The sequence below is a fragment of the Aotus nancymaae genome, unplaced genomic scaffold, assembly GCF_030222135.1.
Source record: "Aotus nancymaae isolate 86718 unplaced genomic scaffold, 86718_ANA_hifiasm-v0.15.2.pri h1tg000039l, whole genome shotgun sequence".
NCBI classification, from domain to species: Eukaryota; Metazoa; Chordata; class Mammalia; order Primates; family Aotidae; genus Aotus; species Aotus nancymaae.
In genome coordinates this window covers 6,559,609-6,583,281 of record NW_026988453.1, presented here as the reverse complement: position 1 = coordinate 6,583,281, position 23,673 = coordinate 6,559,609, and positions in this window count along the sequence as shown.

Here is a 23,673-nt window from a genome sequence, read left to right as displayed (position 1 = left end):
AAAATAATTCAGTCACTTTGGAAAACAGTTTGTTGGTTTCTAAAATACTTAAACATACACCTACCATAAGACCCAGCCATTACATGTATGGATATTTACCCAAGAGAAATGAAGAATGTGTCTACCCAAAGACTTATCCGTGAATTTTTATAGCAGCTTTATTTTTAATTGCCCTGAAAATATATGTCCACATTCTAATCCTTGGAATCTAAGTATGTTATCTTATACAAGAAAGATAACTTTGCAGATGTGACTAAGTTAAAGCATTAGAGAAGGGGAGGTTATCCTGGATTATCTAGGTAGGCCTGATGTAGTCACATGGGTTCTTAGAAGAGGGAAGCAAGAGGAGTCAGTTTCAGGAAACGTGACCAAGGAAACAAGATGCTGCAGTGATGTGGCCACAAACCACGGAACGGCAGCAGTGCCCAGACACTGGAGGAGGCAAGGAACAGATTCATCCCTGGAGCCTTCAGAAGGCATTGGCCCTGTCAACATTTTAATTTTAGCCCTGCAGGACTCATTTGGTACTTCTGATCTCTAGTAAAAGCATGAATTTGTGTTGTTTTAGGCCATTAAGTTTATGATTATTTGTTACAGCAGAAACAAGAAAACTAATACGAGCCTTAAAGTGGAAACAACCCAAACATTCACCAAGAAGTGAATGGATAAATAAATGGTGGCATATCCAAAAAATGGAACACTACTCAGTGATCACAGGAGGCCAACATGCAGCAACATGGATGAATCTCAAAATTATCACTAGTGAAAGAAACCACTCTCTTTTGTAAAAGTAAATACTGTTTGAGCCTGTTTATATAAAACCCCTGATAATTAAATTATAGTGGCAGAAAACAGATCAGTGGTTACCTGGAGATGGAGTCGGGGGAAAAGGTGTGGAGGGTTACAAAAAGACATAATAAAACTTCAGGGAGTAATGGATATTGTACTAGCTTTTTATTGCTGCATAACAGATAATACTACAAATTTGCTTAAAACAACACACATTTGTCATCTCACAATTGCTATGGGTAGACAATCTAGGCGTGGCTCAGCTGGGTCCTCTGCTCCAAGGTTCCTCACAAGGCTGCAGACTCATCTCAGCGCTTTCCTAGGGAAGGATCTGCTTCCAAGGTCACATGATGGTTGGCAGGGTGCAGTTCCTTGGGGGCTGTTGGACTGAGAGCCTCAGTTTCTCACTGGCTATTGGCCGGGGGACCACTCTCAGTTCTTTGCCATGTGAGCATCCCCCTAATGCTGCTCACAGCGCGCAATACGCAGTTTGCTGCATCAAAGCCAGCAAGGGAGAGTGTCTACCGGCAAGATGGAAATTACACTCTTACATATCACAATCACAGCAGTGATTTATTCTTTTGATTAGAAACAAACAATGGGTCCTGCTTACACAATGGGGTTCACAGGGCATGGATACCGGGTAGGGGGGACAATTGGGGGCCCTTTTATAGTCTGTCTGCCAGAGGTATGGTCATTTACATGACTCTGCTGATGATTTTTTTTTGAGATGGAGTCTAGCTCTGTCACCAGACTGGAGTGCAATGGCGAAATCTCAGCTCACTGCAACCTCTGCCTCCCAAATTCAAGCGATTTTCCTGCCTCAGCCTCCCGAGTAGCTGGGATTACAGGCGCATGTGCACCACGCCCAGCTAATTTTTGTATTTTTAGTAGAGATGGGGTTTCACCATGTTGGCCAGGTTGGTCTCGATCTCTCCAACTCGTGATCCGCTCGCCTCAGCCTCCCAAAGTGCTGGGATTACAGGCGTGAGCCACCACGCCCAGCCTGTGCTAACGATTTTATAGGTATATATTAATGTCAAAACTTATCAAATCTTGCATGTTAAAAATGTTCAGTTTTTGTCCATCAATTATACTTCGATACAGTTGTAAGAAGCTAAGAAACAGGCTGGGCGTGGTGGCTCACACCTGTAATCCCAGCACTTTGGGAGGCTGAAGCAGGTGGATCACTTGAGGTCACAAGTTCAAGACCAGCCCGGTCAATGTATAGTGAAACCCCGTCTCTACTAAAAAATACAAAAAGTAGCTGGGCATGGTGGTACACACCTGTAGTCCTAGCTACTTGGGAAACTGAGGCAGGAGAATCACTTGAACCAGGGAGGCAGAGGTTGCAGAGAGCTGAGATTGTGCCATTGCACTCCAGCCTGGGCGACAGAGCAAAACTCCTAAGAAACAAAAAAGTTTGACAAGCTGATTATAAAATAATATGGAAATGCAAACAGCCAAAGCCAGCCATGGCAGAGGAAGGGAGTTTTGCCTTACAAAATATGAAGACTTGTTATAAAACTATTGTAATTAAGAGTGGAACAGATTAGAGAACCCAGAAACAGAGCCACACATATGTAGAAACTTGAAAAACAACAGAGATGGCATTCTTAAACCAACAGGGAAAGGATGGACTTCTAAATAAATGAGACAGTGACAATTTGGTATCCATATGGAAAAAAATAAAATTAGATATTTACCTCATAACGTTCACAAAAATAAATTTCAGGTGGAGCAGACACCTAAATGTTTCAGAAGCAAAAGTTTAAAACTTTTAGAAGAAAATATAGATATATCTTTATGCCTTTTGTGTAGGGAATAAATTTTTAAACAATATAGGGAAAATGTAAGCTGTAAAAGAGCAATCAATTTGATTGACTTAAAATTATAATCTTCTGTACAACAAATCACCATCTACTAAATGAAAAGACAAGTCACCTAAGAGGGAAAATTATTTAAAACTGAATAAAAGATTTGTACTCATGTAAAAAAACTACTCAGAATCAGTAAGAAAAATATAGGCTCAGCAGGCAAATTGACAAATTATATAAACGAATAATTCACAAAAGAGAAAACACCAAATCCTGTATATTTGCAAAAAGATTCTTAACTTCGCTATTAAAGAGGTGCATATAAATCAGAAAATTAATGAATATTTACACCTATCATACTAAAAAATTTCAAAAGTCTGACAGTACTGGACATTGGGAAGAAAGTGAAAAAATATAAACTCGTTCACCCCTGGTTGGAATGTAAACTCTTAAAATTATTTTGGAAGAGAAATTTGACTATATCTGATAAAGTTGAAGATGCACATAGCTTATTCTTCTGTTAGATACATATTTTAAAGAAACTCATACAATTGCATAAAGAGACAAAAAATGTTTATTCCAAATGCTTTTAATAGTGAAAAATTGTAAAACTAAAAGTTCACCAACAACAATATAGATAATTAGGCTGGGCAGTGTGGCCCACGCCTATAATCCCAGCACTCTGGGAGGCCAAGGCCGGTGGATCCCCTGAGGTCAAGAGTTCGAGACCAGCCTGGCCAACATGGTGAAATCCCATCTCTATTAAAAATATAAAAATTAGCCAGACATGGTGGCTCATGCCTGTAATCCCAGCTACTCGGGAGGCGGAGGCAGGAGAATCGCTTGAACCTGGGAGGCAGAAGTTGCAGTGAGCCCATATCGCGACATTACATGCCAGCCTGGCGGACAAGAGCAAGACTGAACCTTAAAAAAAAAAAAAAAAAAAAGAATATAGATAATTAAATTGAGGTATATTCACACAATATTATCCTGTACAGCAATGTAAAAGAATAAACTAAAGCTATACATGAAATATGGATAAATCTCTAATCCAAGTCCTACTTCCATCACTCCTGAGCAGTGTGACCTTGGATAAGTCATTAAACTTCTCCGTGCCTCAATGTCCACACCTATGAATAGAGATTATAATTATACAACTTCCTACAGAGGCTGTGAAGATTACACAGCTCAGTTTAAAGTGTCTATAATGACTAGCACCTAGTAAGCACCAAGAGCATTAGCAATTATTATTTCTCAAAAAAAAATCTGAGTAACTGTGCCAAAATATAAAGATTTTTAGAAGCAGCCTTCCCTTCCTGAAGCCATTAGGTAAGGCAGAGGAAGGTAAGCATCCATGGAGAGGGATGGCTTGTGGTAGGGAGTCGGAGCCTGAGCAGGGCGGGGCCATCCAAACAGGGGAGAGCAGACCGTCATGGGGTGTGACAGGCGGAGGCATCTACATGGGTGTAAAGGGCGGCTTGCACCTTTTACAGAGCCTGTGTGGAGAGACAAGATGTCCACAGATAAGGGTGGCCCAGTGGAGAGTATCAGAGCCCAAGCCAGGTGAGGAGGCCATCAACATGCTGCAGGGACAGCGACAGGATGGGAAATTGGTTCCTTACAGGGGAATAGATTGAAGAAGAAAGCGTTTTCACTATAATGGGATCCGGATTTCTCTCTGTTGGACAGACGAGTCCTGAGTATGGAAAGAAGGAAGCATAGAAACTGTGGTGTTTGGTTAGAATGGAAGGTATTGGTAAACACACGTGTGTCCTAGCTCTGTCTACTGAGAAGGCCTGGGAGGAGCAGCACCCCTAGAGCAACGAGCACACTTAGCAGCCGATCTAGCTTCTCAGTGCCACTCTCCACTGAAAGACACCAGGGCCTTTGAAGAATGGCTGCTCTCTGGGCTGGGGCGGAGCAAGTACAAAACAAGCCTGAAACATCTTGCATCACAGGAAGTGCTCGAAGGAATGATGGGGACACATCAAAAGGACACAGAAGTTGACTCAAAGGGGCTTGTACCACTAAAATCAGAGACAATTTGAGCATAAACATGTATAATGTTAGTAAGAGATTATAATTCACTGAGTAAAAGGCAAATTAATATGTTTAAACCAGGGGTCAGCAAATTATGGCCTGTGGACTGAATCCAGTCCACTGCCTTATTTTGCATGGCTGTGAGCTAAGAATGGTTTTTTGTTTGTTTTTGTTTGTTTGAGACAGAGTCTCGCTGTGTTGCCCAGGCTGGAGTGTAGTGGCATGGTCTCCGCTCATGCAACATCCACCTCCCAGGTTCAAGCGATTCTCCCGCCTCAGCCTCCTGAATAGCTGGGACTACAGGTGTGTGCCACCATGCCTGGCTAATTTTTATATTTTTAGTAGAGACAGGGTTTCACCGTGTTGGCCAAACTGGTCTCAAACTCCTGGGCTCAAGCAATCCACCTGCCTCGGCCTCCCAAAGTGCTGGGATTACAGGAGTGAGCCACTGCACCTGGCCAAGAATGGTTTTGATAGGGGAACATTCACAAGCAATTTAATAATGGGGAACACTAACTTTGAACCCAAATTAAGTCAAATCTTACCCCCACAAAAGAATTCCATTCTCATCAGTAGACCTGCGTTACAAAAAAAAAAAAGAAAAATTACTCAATGATTATCATAGGTTTAATTTCATCGATGACAATTTTGCAAAACCTTTTTTATATCTTGTTATAAAAGTACTTATATACTATCCTTATTTTGCCCCCTGGACCACAACACCTAAAATATTTATTATCTGAGCCTTTACACAAACCAGCTGACTCCTGGTCTCAACTAACCTAAATAAATGAATGAGTAAATTCCATAGTTGATGAGAAGTGGAATATTTGAACAGTTTTGAAGTGCTGCCCTGCAAGATTCTTTTTAGTTACAAAGAGAAAAGGAAAATGTTACAGTGAGAAGCCCAGCAGACACCAGTTTAAGTAATCAAAACAAACATCTTCAGTAATGGGACAAATCGGAATTGAACTTCACCTGCTAGGATGCAATGGGAACACAGATCGCTCCTGTGATCTTCCTTCCAAAGAGGCATAACCTGAATCTAATCACAAGAAAACAAACAAACCCACACCGAGGGGCACATTATATAAAATAACCAGCCTCTAATCTAAAAGTGTCAAGGTCATGTCAAGGAAAGACTGAGGAGCTGTTCCAGACGTAAGAGGGGAAAAAGACCTGGCAACCAAATGCTACACAGAATTCCAAGCTGGATACGTTTGCTATAAAGGAGATCCCTGGGACAAATGGCAAAACACAAATGGGCTCTGGGGATTAACAGGGAATACTACACCAGTGTTAATTTCCTGACTTCCGTGGTTGTATTGCGGTTATGGAGCATACGGGAGAGCATCCTCGTTCGGAGGACACACACATGACATTTTTCAGGGGTGCTAGGGCATTGGTTGGCAACTTACTCTCAGCAGTTCAGGGGGAATAAAGGTTTTTGTACTATACTTGCAACTTCTCTATACATTTGAGATTATCTCAAAACAAACAAAACGGAAGGCTTTGACAAAGTTAGAGAGTGTTCTATTATTCTCACTTTCCTGGACTCCCTTAGAGCTAGGGATGCACACACAGTTCTGTAGAGTAAAACACAAGCAGAAAAAGTGTTGGGAATTTTGGGGGGAAGCTTGTGCCTTTCTGACACTGACACCACCCCTTCCTCTATCTTCCTGCTTTCTGCACAGAACATAGACGTGATGATACTCAGAGGAAGAGCATTCGGGATTTTCTAACACCAAGATGACGAGTATGAAAAGTGAAACTCTTATACCAAAGATGGCAGAGAGAGTGCTCAAAAGATGCTGGCGGCCCCCAGGCAAGATGGCTGCCTACTGCAGAAGGCTGTGAGTGGGACTGCAGGGCGGCTCAGGAGCACAGCAGGGAGGGATCTGTCATTCCCCTGTGCAGTGTGGCCTCTTCCTCCTGCCATCATCCCTGCACCCACCCTTCATGCTGGCTATTACAAAAACAAATTATGAAACAAAATATCCATTAAAAAAAAAAACAGAGAAAGAGAAGAAAAGAAAATTACAACAAAAAGTTTAAAGTCATGAAGAGGACTGGGGACAGTGGCTCACACCTGTAATTCCAGCACTTGGAAGGCTGAGGCAGGTGGATCATGTGAGGTCAGGGGTTCAAGACCAGCCAGGCCAACATGTCGAAACCCCATCTCTACTAAAAATACAAAAATTTGCCAGGTGTGGTGGTGCGCACCTGTAATTCCAGCTACTGGGGAGGCTGAGGCAGGACAACGGCTTGAGCCTGGGAGGCAGAGGTTGCAGTGAGCAGAGATTACACCACTGCACTCCAGCCTGGGCTCAATGAGTCAGGGGTGCTGGAGGAGCATTCTTAGAGGGAAATATTTGGTGAAGAATCCAACCAAGTGTGGGGGTTGTGGAGATAGCTATGGGCAGATATGGACGTGTAAAATAAGATACTAACATACAACTCTTTCTTCCTCAGTTTTGAAGGAAAGCCCAAAGGCTTAGCACAAAGTGATAGGTGCAAAATGAATTCACATTCCAGAGTGAGGGCTAAACCATCTCCACAGGACACACAACTGAGATATCGAAAAACCCACTTTACAACCCTGAGCACATCAAGCACTTGAGAGAATTAAAGATTGAGATTGAAAGTGGGGAGTAGGTAGAGAGAGACAGAACTTGATTTCTTTGGAGAAAGATGGAGAAAGATTATGGGAAAGAAGCTTGCCCCAACCATAGGCGGCATAACTGGCTGGAGCTGGACCCATGTCTGCAAAGGTGATGAAGGCAGGAACCTGTGGCTGGTTGTCTGCCTGGGCAAAGCCAAGTAAAGACTGCTGTGTTGGGAAGTAGCCGTAATCCATGACAGTAGGACTAGAGTGCTGATGAGAGCCGGGACAAGGGGTGGTGGCCTGGGGCTGCCTCTAAGGAGACACTGTTCATATAGACTGCCTGGAGGAACAGTGGGGTCCCAACAGGAGTCTGTGTGGTGTGAACCAAAGGATGCCTCGGTGCTCAGGGAGGAGTGATGAATGGGCAGCTGGAGGAAAGGCAGGGTCAGTGTCAAGGAGGCTGCCAGCAGAAGAGCCCAACCCCAGTGTAAGAAACCTATGTAAGACCCAAGAGAAGAAAGTCAGCTTTAAACACCGGCCAAGGCCAGAAAATTCTGTACCATCCTGCAACAGTACCAGCCAAGCAAGACCTTTCCTGCTCCTTGCATCTCCTCCCTCTCCCAGAGCAGTGGCCCCAGAGGACAAAAGGCAGCCTAGTGAGGAGGGGAGGCAGAGGAGATACATACAGCGGGGAATCAGATAAAGTTCATCACCATCCACTATTCCCCACTGCAGCTCCCAGCCTGATGCACACAAGGCCTGAGAGAGAGGAGAAGTTTACATGTCATAAGAAATTTGGACTTTTGATCCAGTAGAAAGGAAATACCTGATGTTTCCAGAGGGAGAGGGGCTATCAGCAGGACCAAAGGTCCTAAGTAGACAGAAGGAGATGGGATCAATCCAATGTTTAAATGGGATTGGGGGTGGGGGAACTGCCTCAGTAGGAGAAGGGGCTGTTTGTTCACTGTAGCAGGGGAATGAGGGTGTAGATTGACTCCGGGAGCGTAACTGGACTTTCAGGCAGTACCGAGCCTCATTAGAGATGCATCATCTTGAATTCAGGGTAGAATCAGTCCACACGGTTGTAGTTTTCCTCTGGCCACGTTTGCTTGCTTGGAAATGGTATAGAGTGAGCAGAGAGCTGGCTCTACATAAAGTTAGGGTTTTGCTGGGAAAGTATGTTGGAGGAAGCCCAGGACATGTCCAAAGGGGTTCTGTGGCTCGGTTTTGAAGGAGGGCCCAAAGGCTTAGCACAAAGTGATAGGTGCAAAATGAGCTTATGTTCCGGAGTGAGGGCTAAACCATCTACACAGGACACACAACTGAGATATCAAAAAACCCATTTTACAACCCCGAGCACATCAACCGCTTAATGGTATTAAAGATTGAGATGGAGGGTCATAGAATCTATACTGGGTTAGGAAGGATGTGTAGACAGGAGGGGACGAAGGGAAATTTCAGGGCTGGGGCAGCAAAGTTCTTAATGAGTGGGAAGAATTGTGGGCGTGACTGTGACTATGGGCAGCCACCACAGACAACCTTAAAACGGGAGAAACAAATCCATCAACACTGTTCACTCCCACTTCCCCACCCATTCAGCTCTTCACTTCTGATTGTCTGTTGTTCCGACCCTCTGTTCCCTGGTGTGTCCCGTTCATCATTCAGCCAACTACTAGAGCCGCAAACCCTCCCCCCGTTCTTGGCATTGCAGCACCACTCATCGGGCCTCCCCCTCAAGTTTCATTTCCTATTTTCTTTTGTCTTAGAAATTTCCACTTCTGGACCTGTGTGCTTTTGATAAAGCTCAGTAATTTTTCAGAAGCTCAGAGGTCAGGACAGATGTGTAAGTTTCCCTGACTCCAGTTGGGTAAAATGTTCTCTCTCTCATGTAAGAATTTTTCCCATGGGACAGTTTTGGGAGACAAGAAGTATCCCAACTCCTCTAGACGGGGTGTCGGAAATAATAGAAAATCTTACGGCTGCACACCTGTAGCACCATCCAGCTAAACTGGTAAAGAGGCTAGAGCTCGAGACCTGGAAAACGCCTGGGAACAGCAGCCAGAGCACCACCCTCAGAGCACAAGAGTCCCAAAGGAATAAAGCTGGACGTTGTCAAGTTGTTTTGACTGTATAAGCTGAACCACATACAGTCAGCAGCTGCTCAGTGGAGGTGGAACCTGCGACCAGTGTGTCGTGCTGTCTTGGTCAAGTACACACAGTAGGCAGAACCAAAAAAAAAAGTACCTTGTGTTTTTCAACCTCTGTTCTTTCCCAAACAGGTGTCTGTTCTGCCTTCTGAGACTGAATCTGCTTAAGGAAATAGAGCCCTCACTAAATCTCCCATGATACGGCCTGGGCTGCTAAAGAGAGTGATTTTAACACTGGCACATTTATTCTCTGATTCTAAGTGAAAGAGGGACTCCAGCAGCAGTGCTCCAGAGCCAGCCCATGCTGGCTCTCAAGAACTGACACTGAAATTTTCCAGAACTCTGAGAGCCAGTTGTTAGAGGCATGTGTCGTTTGAAAATAAATTATATAAACTTAAAATTAAATCACATTAAAACCAAGGTGATAAATACTGAAAACTCATCACTTGCTACTTATTTTGCGGTATTGATTAGTATCTTCACTCTTCAGGTTACGTACCCCCTACTGCATCTATGTGATAGAAATACTATGAAATGATGGGGTACTCCTGGGCATCTCCTCCTAACCCCAGTGACTTCACTTTGGTAATTCCAAACAGGCCATGGAGGTCAGCAAACACTGCAAGGCAATGCCCCACCCCTACCCCCCGGAGAGCTGATTGTTAAACCTTTACCAGCACATCACTAGACTCCAGGGGCCCAGGAGGGTCAGTTGGAATAACCCCAGCTTCAGCCCACCCCAGGAGCCTGCCATTTTCCCTGTCCGGTGCGCGCCCCCTCCTCTGTGCAGTGAGAGGGCAATACTGCATTTACTCCCTTGAAGGGTATCTTGGCCAGATGGTATCCCTCAGACAGTAGTGCTAAGGAGCTGGCTGGGAAAATATTTTCCCAACTCTGCCTGGCTTCCTTTGAACAGGAATAAAACTGGTTCTCAGAAATGCAGCTGGTAGGTAAGTAAATAAGGCAGCCGTGCTGTGAGTGCCAGCTGAAATAAAGAAAACTTATGAGTCTGGTTTGCATAAAGAGAAAGCTTATGGATTCAGATTTTCCCCTCTTCCTGCCCTCTGGTCTCTCTTCTACAACAGGACCCCATCTGTGCCTGCACCGCCCTCCCCGCTTCCCCTGGGATGTGATCAGCATCTGGTTGTTCGTTGGCTCCAGTACAGGATAAACTTGCAGCTTTCTGGACACTTGTTTCCAACGGTAGAGCTATTTATTTCTCTTTTCATAGTAGACATTGCCTAGCTTCCATGAGCCCTTTCAAGGGCCCATGTTCAAGGATCTCCTGTTCTGAGTTGGAATAATCCCCCAGCCCTGAGTCCATGTGAAGTGAGGTCATTTCACTTGAGGCCCAAGGGCAGAAGAAAGAGATGGGGAATCTAACAGGTTTAGGAATTCAGCTAGATTTCTGATATGCCCTGAGAATAGGTGATTCTCTTTCCTACCCCAAAATCTGATGGTGAGTTAATTACACGAAAGATGTACTGTGCACAGGTACTTCCTGTTGGTATATGCATGGATGCTGCAGAAATAGCTCTATTTATGAGTTTCCATTTATTCACATTATGTGTCAGAGTGTGGTGTGTATGTGTATGTATGTGTCAGGGTGTGGCCTATTGTGAACCCAGATGCAAGTATATATGTATGTGTGTAGATGGGCATGTATGAGTGCCATTTTCTAGATGCCTGGGGGTTTAAATGTGTATGGAATTATGTGTGAGTAGCTATGTATGTTTCTCTGTCTGTGTCTTTATATAGACAGATGTGATTGTGTGTGTGCAGGACTGAGCCTCGTGACTTCTGAAAACCTGGTTGAAATGCTGGGATAATGTCATCATCTTCTAAAAATAGAAGAGCTGAAATATTTTGAAGAAAGGATTGAACACACACACTCATACATACACCCCCAAACACATTTCTGTTTTGAGATTCCCTATGTTCCCTTAAACCCTGTGTGTAATAGAGAAACACCAAATATTTGCAGTTTTCTGTCATGATAAGGATTGTTGACTTCATCCAGGGACAGAATTGTATCACTCAGTTGTCAGGGAAAGGGTACAGGAGGGGGCCCTGAAGGGGCAGGTTTAGATGAATCAAGCCTAACTTAGCTTCTCTGCAGCTGATGCCATCTGTCTTTAAAACATCTTGGCCCGCTTCCCACCGTTCAAAAGGAAGGAGCTTGTCTCTAGCTGCAGATCCATTTGGCACACAGGAGAGGGAACAGAGGGACCGTGGTCATCTTCCTTTTGAGGACAAGAAGACACAAAGAAGACATGAGAGCCTGTTGTAGCATCATGAGGTTAGAACCGACAGAAAACATGTACTTATTTATGGGTTGTGAGCTATGGTGAAGGCTTTCTGAAGTGTTTGTGAAGTCTGTTCCAGGTGATTCTAAGAGGAGATTCACAGTTCTCTGAGAGGAGTTAGAATTAGAATCATGGAGGTGCATACAATCATCAGAACAACCTCTGGAAGTTTGTTTTGTTTTGTTTTGTTTTGTTTGAGATAGAGTCTCACTCTGTCTCCCAGACTGGAGTGCAGTGGGGCAATCTCGGCTCACTGCAATCTCTACCTCCCAGGTGCAAGCGATTCTCCCACCTCAGCCTCCCAAGTAGCTGGGACTACAGGCATGCGCCAACACACCCAGCTAATTTTTGTATTTTTAGTAGAGATGAGGTTTTGTCATCTTGACCAGGCTGATCTTGAACTCCTGACCTCAAGTGATCCACCTGGCTCGGCCTCCCAAAATTTTACATTAAAAGCTGGGATTACAGGTGTGAGCCGCTGTGCCCAGCCAACCTCTGGAAATTGTAAGAATATAATAAGTTATGTTTATTGGGCATTTATTATAGTAGCATGGATCACCAACTTTGGTGTATCAACTTATTTAATTTCCACCACAGTCATGTAAGGATAATTATTATCCTCATTCCACAGGTGAGAAAAATAGCACACAAAGTTGGAGACACTTGTTCAAGGCCACAAAGCTGGTAAATGATGAAATAATTATTGAATTTCCAAATACAATAAAGAGTTTAAGTAGAATGTTAAACATAGCTGAAGAGAAAATTAGTAAACTAGAAGAGAAACCTGAAGAAATTATTAAGACTAACAGTAAGAATATGTAAAGGCATAAAGCAATAACGGAGGATAGAATGAGAAATTGAATAAACATCTGATCAGAATTCCAGAAGGAGAGAAGAGAGTGAATATTCGCAGAGAATTTCTCAGAGGAGAAACATGAGTCCATAGTACAGGATGTAACATATACCAAGCAGAATAAACAAAACTAAATGCATTACTAGACAAAAGTCAGAAAAACTGAAAAATAATAGAGTCAAAGAGATCTTATAACCAGTAAGACAGAAAAATCACCTGCAAATTAACGGCATGGAGATTTATTGTAGAATTCCGAACTGCAACAATGGGAGCTTGAAGGAAGTGGAATAAAACTAAGAGAAAGAAAAAACAAACCTCTCAACCTGAAATTGTGTACCCAGAAAACCTGTTCTTCCTAAAAGAGGGTGAAATAAAGATATATTCACAACTCCAGGACTCCAGAGCTCATGCTTCTTCCTCTGCATTATCCTGCTGCTGCCATTCTCATATAGTTTTCGATCTGCAGTTTTATAGTCAGTCATACCTCATTTCAGTGCACTTTCCTTTATTGCACTTTGCAGACATGACTTTTTTAAAAACTTGAAGGTCTGTGCAACCCTGTGTCAAACAAATCTATCGGTGCCATTTTTCCAACAGCATGTGCCACTTCCTATCTCTGTGTCACATCTTGGTAATTCTCACAATATTTCAAACATTTTTATGATTATTATACCTGTTATGGTGACCTGTGATCAGGGATCTCTGATACGACTACTGTAACTGTTTTGTGGTGTCATAAACCACACCCATGTAAGATGGGAAACTCAACTGATAAATGTGCGTGTTCTGACTGCTCTGACCAGCTTTCCCCATTTCTCTTCTTCTCCTTGGGCCTCCCTATTCCCTAAGACACACAACATTGAAACTAAGCCAATTAATAACCCTGCAGTAGCCTCCAAGTGTTCATGTGAAAGAGTCACGTGTCTCACTTTACATCAAAATCTAGAAATGATTAAGCTTAGTGAGGAAGGTATGTCCAAAGCTGAGACAGGCTGAAAGATAGGCCTCTTGTGCCAACCAGCCAAGTTTTGAAAGCAAAGGAAAAGTTCTTGAAGAAAACTAACAGTGCTATTCCAGTGAACACATGAATGATAAGAAAGAAAACAGCCTTACTGCTGATATAGAGAAAGTTTTAGTGGTCTGGATAGATCAAACAGGCCATAATACTCCCTTGAGCCAAAGCCTAATTCAGAGGAAGGCCCTACCTCTCTTCAACCCCATGGAGGAAGGATGAGGGAGGTCAGGAAGCTGCAGAAGAAAAGTGTGAAGTTAGCGGAGGTTGGTTCATTAGGGTTGAGGAAAGAAGTCATCTCCATAACATAAAAGTACAAGGTGCAGCAGCAAATGCTGATGTGGACACTGCAGCAAGTTATTCAGAAGATCGAGCTAAGATAACTTATGCAGGTGACTACACTAAACAACAGAAGGAGATGCCATCTAAGACTTCCATAGCTCGAGAGGAGAAGTCAATGCCTGGCTTCAGAGCATCAAAGGACGGGCTGATTCTCATGTTAGGGGCTAATGCAGCTGGTGGCTTTAAGTGCAGCCAAAGCTCATTTATCATTTTGAAAGGCTTTTTTTTTTTTTTTGACTGAGTTTCACTCTTGTTGCCAAGGCTGGAGTGCAATGGTGTGATCTCAGCTCACTGTAACCTCCGCCTCCCAGGTTTAAGTGATTCTCCTGCCTCAGCCTCTCAAGTAGCTGGGATTACAGGCATGCGCCATCACACCCAGTTAATTTTGTATTTTTAATAGAGATGGGCTTTCTCCATGTTGGCCATGCTGGTTTCGAACTCCCTATCTCAGGTGATCCCCCTGCCTTGGCCTCCCAAAGTGCTGGGATTACAGGCATGAGCCACCACTCCCGGGCTCATTTTGAAAGCTCTAAGGAATTACGCAGCTAGGCCCAGATGCTCATGCCTGTAATCACAGCTTTTTGGGAAGCAGAGACGGGAGAATCACTTGAGCCCAGGAGTTCAAGACCAGCCTGGGCAACAGAGCAAGACCCCGTCTCTTAAAAAAAAATTAGCCAGGAGTGATGGTGTGTGTACCTGTAGTTGCAGCTATTCTGGAAGCTGAAGCAGGAGGATTGTTTGGGACCAAGAGTTCAAGGCTGTAGTGAGCTCTGACTGTGCCACTGCACTCCAGCCTGGGCAGCAGAGTGAGACCCTATCTACGCTGCCTGTGCTCTATCAGTGGGACAACAGGATGACAGCGCATCTGTTTCCAATATGGTTGATGAACTATTTTAAGCCCATTATTGAGCCATTCTGTTCAGAAAAAAAGATTTCTTTCAAAATATGACTGCTCATTGACAATAAACCTGGCCACCCAAAAGCTCTGATGGAGATGCACAAGGAGATGAATGTTTTCATGCTGCTAACACGCATCCATTCTGCAGCCCGGGGATTAGGAATAATTCCAACTTTCAAGTCGTATTATGTAAGAAATACATTTTGTAGGGCTATAGCTGCCATAGATAATGATTCCGCTAATGAATCTCGGCAAAGTAAGTTGAAAGCCTTCTGGAAGGGATTCACCATTCTAGATGCCATTAACACAATCGAGGTCAAAATATCAATATTAATAGGAATTTGGAATAAGTCTATTCTCCCCCTCATGGATGACTTTGAGGGTTCAAGACTTCAGTGGAGGAAGTCATTGCAGATGTGGTGGAAATAGCAAGAGAACTAGAAGGAGAGCCCAAAGATGGGAGTGAACTGCTGAAATCTCATGATGAGAAGTTGCAGCTTCTGGATGAGCAAAGAAAGTGGCTTCTTAAGACAGAACCTACGCCTGGTGAAGATGCTGTGAACATTGTCCAAGTGACAACAAAAGATCTAGAATATTCCATAAACTTCGTTGATAAAGCAGTGGCAGAGTTTGAAGACTGACTCCAATTTTGAAACGAGTTCCACTCTGGGTGAAATGCTATCACACAGCATCACCTGTTACAGAGAAATCTTTCATGAAAGGAAGAGTCAATCAATGTGGCGAACTTCATTATCATCTTATTTTAAGAAACTGCCACAGCCACTTCAGTCTTCAGCAACCACCACCCTGATCAGTCAACAGCCATCACCACGAAGCAAGACCCTCCACCAGGAAAGGATTACGACTCGCTGAAGACTTAGATGCTCATTAGCAATTTTAGCAATAAAGCACTTTTAAATTAAGGTATGTACAATGTTTCTTAGACATAATGCTATTGCACACTTAATAGACCCTAGTGTAATACAGACATCATTTTTACATGCACTGGGAAACCAAAACATTCACGTGACTCACTTTATTGAGATAGTCACTGTTACAGTGGTCTGGAACTGAACCTGCAATAGCTCCGAAGTATGCTTATATCACAACGATTCCCTTCCAGGAAATTCTTCTTGCTTCCTGTTTCCTCCTGCCTCCACTATTCCTTGTAAGGTCAGAGCATTTCTAGGAAAAATACGCCATTTTCATTGGCTTGTATTTCAGGGAGTTCCAGGGTCTAATTTTTTGGAAGTTCCCTTCATAAAAGGCTCTGAGGAGTCAAAACAGCACTGCAGACTGTCACTGTACCCCACTGAGTCTACAGAGGACAGGGGTGGTGGGAGCAAGCATGGATCATACCATGGAGGCCCTGGAACCCTTTCTAGAAATCTTCTGTGCTCCCTTTGAGACCACAGCTTGGTAAACACTGCACCTTTGAATATCATCTTATTAGAGTGAACGGAGCCTGCAGGCACAGCATTAATCAACTCCGTGTTCCTCTCAGGCCTGGGGGCTGGCGTAGGTCTGCCTTTCATTTGTCCCAAGGTCAGAAATTACTTTGCAGTTCACTTGGCTCAATTCCCCTTTGGATTAGCACTAAGATAGCTTTTAACTAAAGGTTTTCTCCCCCTTGCAATGCACCAAACTCTCAGCTAAGACTGCTGGCCTCAGATCACACATTCCTCCTCCTTTCCCTCCCCTGAGAACTAACCCTGAAGGGTGATTGATTGACTTAACCTTTGTGGGTACAAATATGAAAGGCAGCTGCCTCTCTTCAGCTAACATTTGAACCAGTCCATGTTATTTCTCTCTGAGAGCTGGCATTTCTTGAAGGACTTCTCTGACCCTCCTCCAAAACAGTGGTAAGGCCCTCTTCTTGGCAGAAAATGGGAGAAAATGCAGAAGGGGAAGCGGGGCCCAAGTGGAGAGGTTGTGAAGAGGGAGAAGCAGCGTGGTCAGCGGTGCCGGCATTCAGGAGACCAGAGGCACCCGGAGAAGAGCTGCTTGGTCCCTCCTAGAGTCTGTGCCTCAGCCGCCCCAGGGGTCCCCTTTCCTTCTTCCCTTTCTCCTCCCCACTCTGGGAGGGCCTATGCCTCCACTCTGCCCCGACCCTAGCATTCCCAGTCCTCTTCTTTTTCCTGGATCCCTGGACAAGAGAGGACTTTCCTCCTGGGGTCTAAGACTGCCATCTTGTCCCTCCTTCAGCCTTAATCAAGGTCTCTCAGGCATGGACCCCTGCAGGTTCTAGCCTTCTACCTTGTATTAGTTAAGATAATACTAACTGCTATAACAAAGAAACCTAAAACTCTCTGTGGCTCAAATATGATAGAAATCTATTTTTTGGCTGGACATGGTGGTTCACGCCTGTAATCCCAGCACTTTGAGAGGCTGAGGTGGGAGGATCTCTTGAGCCCAGGAATTCAAGATCAGCCTGGGCAATATAGTGAGGAAAGAAGAAAAGAAGGGGAGGAGAGGGGAGGGGAGGGAAAGGGAGGTGAGGGGAGGGGAGGAGAGGGGAGGGAAAGGGAGGGGAGTGTAGGGGAGGAGATGGGAGGGAAAGGGAGGGGTGGGGAGGGGAGGGGAGGGGAGGGGAGCGGAGGGGAGGAAATAAATTTATTTCCTGCTCACATAAAGTCCAAAATTGGTCTTCCTGACTAGCAAGCCCCTCTCCTCTGAAAAGTGATCTGTATCTGGGTTCTTTCTATTCTATGGTTCCACCATCTCCATCCACTGGCTCCCAAAGTGGGAGGGGAAAATCACAAAGGACTGTGTGGGGGAGACTTAGGCACCAGGCCTGGAAGAAGCTGTGGCTTCTCCACACATTCCACTGGCTGGAGCCCAGTCAAGCGGCCGACAAGGAAGCTGGGAAGCTGGGGTAGCTGTGTTCCCAGGAGGAAGACGAGCCAGTCTCTGCCCACCCCTGCCCTTTCTTACTTTCCTATTTTGCCTGTAGCATCTTCACCAGATACCTGTTAGGGCTTGTTTTTTATTACGTGGTGAAGCTCAGCTGCTTCACTTATTTTTCTAGGCAGGAATGCCCATTAAGCGTTACCTTCACATCAGTTCTCAGACATGCTGGTGGCTCCGTCGGGCACTCCCCTCCACTCCACTGAGAAGCATTTGCAGCCTCCCTGGGCCTTGAATGCCAGGACTGACTGGTGCAGGGCACGTGTGGAGGCAAGGGTATCATTTTTTGGCCATGTTGCTCCAACAGCACTTTGGGGGTTTATTTCCTCAGTGACTGTGTGGTCCCCATGGTTGGGGCCATCAGCACAGAGGCCCATCACTTTTTTTTTTTTTTCAATTTGGAGCCTTGCTCTTGTCACCCAGGCTTGAGTGCAGTGGCACAGTCTCAGCTCACCGCAACCTCCACCTCCCGAGTTCAAGTGATTCTCCTGCCTCAGCCTCCCAAGTAGCTGGGATTACAGGTGTCTGCCACCATGCCCGGCTAATTTTTGTATTTTTAGTAGATACAGGGTTTCAGCACGTTGGCCAGGCTGGTCTCAAACTCCTGACCTCAGGTGACTGGCCTGCCTCAGCCTCCCAAGGCCCAGTCAGCCCATGACTTTTATACCACTTCCTTTCACTGCCCCCAGGATGAGCCACCCTCCTTCCCATTTTCACAACTTTAACCCCTCTGGGTCACCCTCTGTGTTCTAGTTAATCTCAGCAACTTGCAGAGCAGAACAGACTTGTATAAGGCTAACAGGAGAGAAGGAGCAGATGATGAAAGGCCACCCTGTGACCCAGGCGACATGGAGCAGTGCAGTGGATGGCAAGATGCAGGAAGGGACCTGCTGGGGTGAGTGAGGAGGACTGTGGACCTGTGGCAGAGGCTGAGGGCAAAGACAGCAGCCAAAGCCCTGGGCCAGAGGTGGTGCAGGTGTTATCAAAGTGACAAAGAAATTTGGCCCGGGGTCCCTTCTCCACACCCTGCCCTCCCTCAGTTCCACTGTAGGTGGAGCGCTGGAAGCCGAGTTGCGGTGCCAAGCACACGTGTGTGTTTGTGCCTGCTCACCTGCTCACACTCCTGTGGGGATCTTCATCATTGGCACTGACCCCGTCTCCATTACACCAGATTGTCCACATCCCTTCCTGATGGCTAACAAGATGCAAATACATTCACATCCCTCCCCCAGGTATGTTTCTTTAAGGTAACAAAGTCCCTCAATTCATCCAGCCCTGAGGGAAAGGATAGGGCAAGATCTTCAAGTCCCTAAATCTGAAAAGGAAACAAATGGCCCGACACTGCAGCCCTTGGTGCTCATCAGAAAGACCTGGACAGATGGTTAAAATGATAGATTCCTGGGCTCCTATGCAGACCCACTGAATGCGACTCTCCAGAGGCAGAGTCTCCTTGGCTGCCTCAGTGGCCCCACAGGGAATCCAGATGCACACCAAAGTTTTAGGAGCTACTGGCTTCAGGAGCCAGTTCTGTAGAGTCTGAAATAAGAGACACTCCAGAGAGAATCTGAGGTATCATAATTCTACAACATTAGCAATCGAAGTGGGGTTGGAAATGATCGCTAGCATTTACTAACCATTTCCGACCAACAGATGCTATTCCTACGTGCTGTACGCGGCTTTTTCGTCTCACGGTAACCTTAAGAGGTAGGCACTGCTGTTGTCTTCATTATACAGATGAGGAAACAGAGGCACAGAGAGGGTGTTCTAAGATCACATAGCTAGTAAGTAGCAAAGCCTAATTTGATCTCAGGAAGTCTTACTCCAGGCTGGGCGCAGTGGTTCACGCCTGTAATTCCAGCACTTTGGGAGGCCGAGGCAGGAGGATTACAAGAGATCGGGAGTTTGAGACTAGCCTAACCAACATGGAGAAATCCGTCTCTACTAAAAATACCAAAAAAAAAAAAAAAAATTAGCCAGGCCTGGTGGCACATGCCTGTAATCCCAGCTACTTGGGAGGCTGAGGCAGGAGAATCGCTTGAACCCAGTAGGTGGAGGTTACAGTGAGCCAAGATCACACCATTGCACTCCAGCCTGGGCAACAAGAGCGATACTCTGTCTCAAAAAAAAAAAAGAAAGAGAAAAGAAAGTCTTACTCCAAAGTCTCCGCTCTTCACCATTATGCCATGCTGTCGCCCTTTTTCCTCTTTTAATAGGTGTGAGGGTTGAAAGGGGGAGGTGGTCTGGATAAGAGCTGAGAGGAGGAGGACAGGAGAGCTGAACTCCGTCTTTCCCACCTATCACCAGTGCCCTCCGCACAAGAGGAGGATAATGAAGGGGGTCAGAGAAGAGACTGTGAGAAAGAAAGGCCTCTACTGTTTGCATTTCAGTCTGGTCACTGAGGTACTAACTTCCTGCAGGTGCCTCCACGATTCTCAGGAATGGCAAAGTCTGTTCCCTTTGTCTGCATTATTCTTTCTCTTCACTAACACCTACTGACCCTTCAAGTCTCCCTGGGAAGCCTTAGCTAACTCTCCACCCTAACAGAGTCTACCATGACTTCTGATCTTCTTTTGCAATTATAGGCATTCACACCTTCATCTAGTCATTGTTCCTTGAAATCAGGGACTCCACAGCCCTGTTTATCATTGTAGTCCCCATGCTTGGCACATAGAGGCACTCCATAAACGTTGTGGGAAAAAATAAATGAGGGAACAAAACATCTGTTGAGCACATACCACGTGCCAGGCACTACAAGGCCTTGTGGATGTTTGAAGATGTATGGAGATAGCGCCTGCTCACGAGAATTTACAATCTTATTAAGAGGAGCAGATGCACCCCCAAGAACAGTGAGGACTGGAGGCATCACTGGCCTCCCACATCACCGTGGGCCAGTCACTGCCCTGCTTCCTTTTTCCTTCCTGGTACGAAGGGTTTATAAATTCTCTGAGGACATTCCCTACAATTCTGTATTCTCTTATCTACGTCTACATAGAAACATCTACATAGAGACATCTATTTCTGCATAGAGACATACCAAAAGTACCCTGTGTACTTGTGGTTTGGAAAATGGAGGACCCAGGGAGAAGGACCTGGAAAGGCCTCTTCTTGCTGGTACTGGGATAAAAAGGTGGTTGCACAGTGAGCAGGAGAGGAAAAATGACAAAGGCCCTGGGACCCTGGGGAAGAAATAAGAGTCTTCTCTGAGAGCCAGCCTGGGAAGATGAAACGCTCCTAGGGGGTTGATTTGCATGTCTTGGGCACCAATCAAAGGCTGCTTTCCATAGTCTTGTTATTTGAGGGGAGTAGGAGGGTAGAAGGGGCTGCCTCCCTATTGCTTCCTCTCCTTAGCCACTTCTGTCTAGAGCCCAGAAACCCTAAGGCCAGATCGTCAGCCCCAGCCTGCTGCACAGGATTTGTTTAGGCCTTGCATACTAATTGGTTCCATGCTGGCACTCCAGGAGCTTAATTGTGAGACCATCACGACCTCTTCTGTCCTCAGATAGGAATGTGCACAGGCTTGTAGCAGAAACTGGGATTGCACAAGGGACAGAAGTTGGGGTGGGAAATCTTGGGTGTTAAGTTTTGCCTGAGTTGATGCAAGGTCATCTTCTGAAGGATGAGATGAAGCAACAGAGTCAGGATGCCCAGCCAGGGCCACAGAGGTCAAGGAGGCAGAGGCATCCAGTGAATTTCCCTGGTGGAAAATCAGGTGTCAGGACACGGGCTGGAAAAGTTAATGGATCTCCCAGATCCTTGCTATTTTCCTTTTCTTCTGATTGCAGACACTTCCCAAATGACTTGTCCAGGCCTGGCCAGTCCCTCAGCAGAGCCTGGATAGAAGAGGTTAGATGGAGAGGTCAGCATTGCCAATAGGACCCTGGAGCCCCAAGGAACCCAATCTGCATTCTTTTCAGAATGAGTCAGAATAGGTTGCCACAGGAGGCAGCCATCCCAGGTGACCAGGAGCCACAGCACGGCCCTTGCATCCCCATCCTGGTCCTGTGCAGGAGGAATCGAAGGTGCTCAAGGCCAGTGCTCTGGGACTGTGCATCATCCCCTACCTGTTTATGCCCCTCTGACTTCAAGCCCTAGGCCTGATAACTGACTTTTTTTCTGCTTTGCTCTTGAGCCCCAGTTCTGTGGGTAACACCCACCATGGACACCGAGGAAGAACTGTCCAGACCCCAGGCATAATTAGTGCCTGAAGAATATCTTATAGTGTTATTACTCAGCTATTTCCTTTATATAATCCTTTATATATAATCATATATTAGTTTATAGAATTAGTACCTGAAGTATAACTTACTGCTTACTATATCTAGCTTATAGACATGATCATGCTTAGTTCCATACAATCTTTCTATATAATCATACAGGTATTGTAGTCGGAGCTGTACTGACACATTTAGTGCTGATTTATATAATCCTTCTATATAACCATATAGTAGTTTGTAGTAGGAGGAATGCCTAGAGCAGTCACAGAACAGAAGCAGTTCATGGAAAAACAGCCAGACCAGAACAAGAACCACAGACCCAGGCGGTGGCATCCCTGCCTGAAAGGGCTACGCTGTATGGCAGGCTTGGAGCAAGAGCCTCTCCTCCTGATAAAGGAGTTGTAGTACCTTGCATCCAGTTCCTGTGGAAAGTAGGCCTCAGGCCTGAGATCCTGGAAATAACCGAGGGAGAAGAACCCCTCTGGTGTGACCAGTCACGGCAGGTGTACACCCTGTCAGTCTTTTCTCGCTTCTGTGCTAGCTCAAAGAATCCTCCCATAAATATCTTAAGAGAAGAGCACAAGTCTGTCAGCTCCCACTGCACTGGCTTACAGTATCCTTCTATTAGAAATCCTTTGAAGTCTCCAGTCCCCAGATAAGAAGTGTGGCACACGACACCTGTTGCACACAGCCCACTTCCTTGCCTTGGTGACCTAATGGGGGTGGACTTCTTTTCTGTACACATCCCTCTACTACTGCGCATGGCACAGCCCCCTACTGTGCACGGCCCACCTCTCTGCCCAGGTGACATATGGGGTGGCCCCCTTGCTTGAGACTCACATGATTATGTATGCCCTATCACTAAGCCTATAGATGATGCCTCACTTACGACCCTTCCCCCTGCCTGTACCTAATAAATACAGACGCTTCTGCACATTAGGGCTCTCGACAGTCTCTGCTCATAGGTGGCGTGGCCCCCCAAGTCCAGATGCCCTTCACCAGTTCTTCAGTGTCCTGTCTCTTTACTTCTCAGATCCTGCACCTCAGCACAGCATAAAGGACATCCCATGACCCTGTGGGGTCCAACAGGCCTACACAGTTCCTTATCCCATGAGGACCTAGACCTACCAGTTTTATAGTGAAGGCTCTGTCCATTGAACCCGTTTCTGGAAACTGTTTCATCTCCTGGCCTTCCTACTCTTGCCCAGGGATGGAAAATCTCAATTAAACATCCATGAGCCATTCTTAATCGATCGCATCACTCTTTCCTATTTTTTTCTGCTAAAGCAAGACTTAAAATCCCCTGGACACAGAACTCCCGACAGCCACTACCCATCCACGACACCCGGCGTAGGAACTGAATTCTATTTGCTGCCCCTGCTTTTTCCATCTGGGCCCCTCCCAGGCCCTGCAGCTGGGACCTCTAGCAAGGACTGCCCTCATTTCCCTGCCTCCCCTACCGTGCCCCATTTCATCAGGCTGTTCCCCCACTGTGGCAAGAAGCTCAAAGCTGCTAATTATGACTTAAATTCCGTTTTCCTTCTAATCTCAAAGACTTGCATTACTCTGCCCATTTAGGAAGAGGGAAATTTTGAGGAGCAAAGAAGATACAGGACTCTTATTTGACTCTTAGTCCAAAGTGGGGAAATAATCCCCTGATAGGCTGAGCAAAGTCCCAGAGTGTAACCAGAACCCCCAGCTACATCTGATTTCTCACCTACTAGAAAAGCAAAGCACATTATC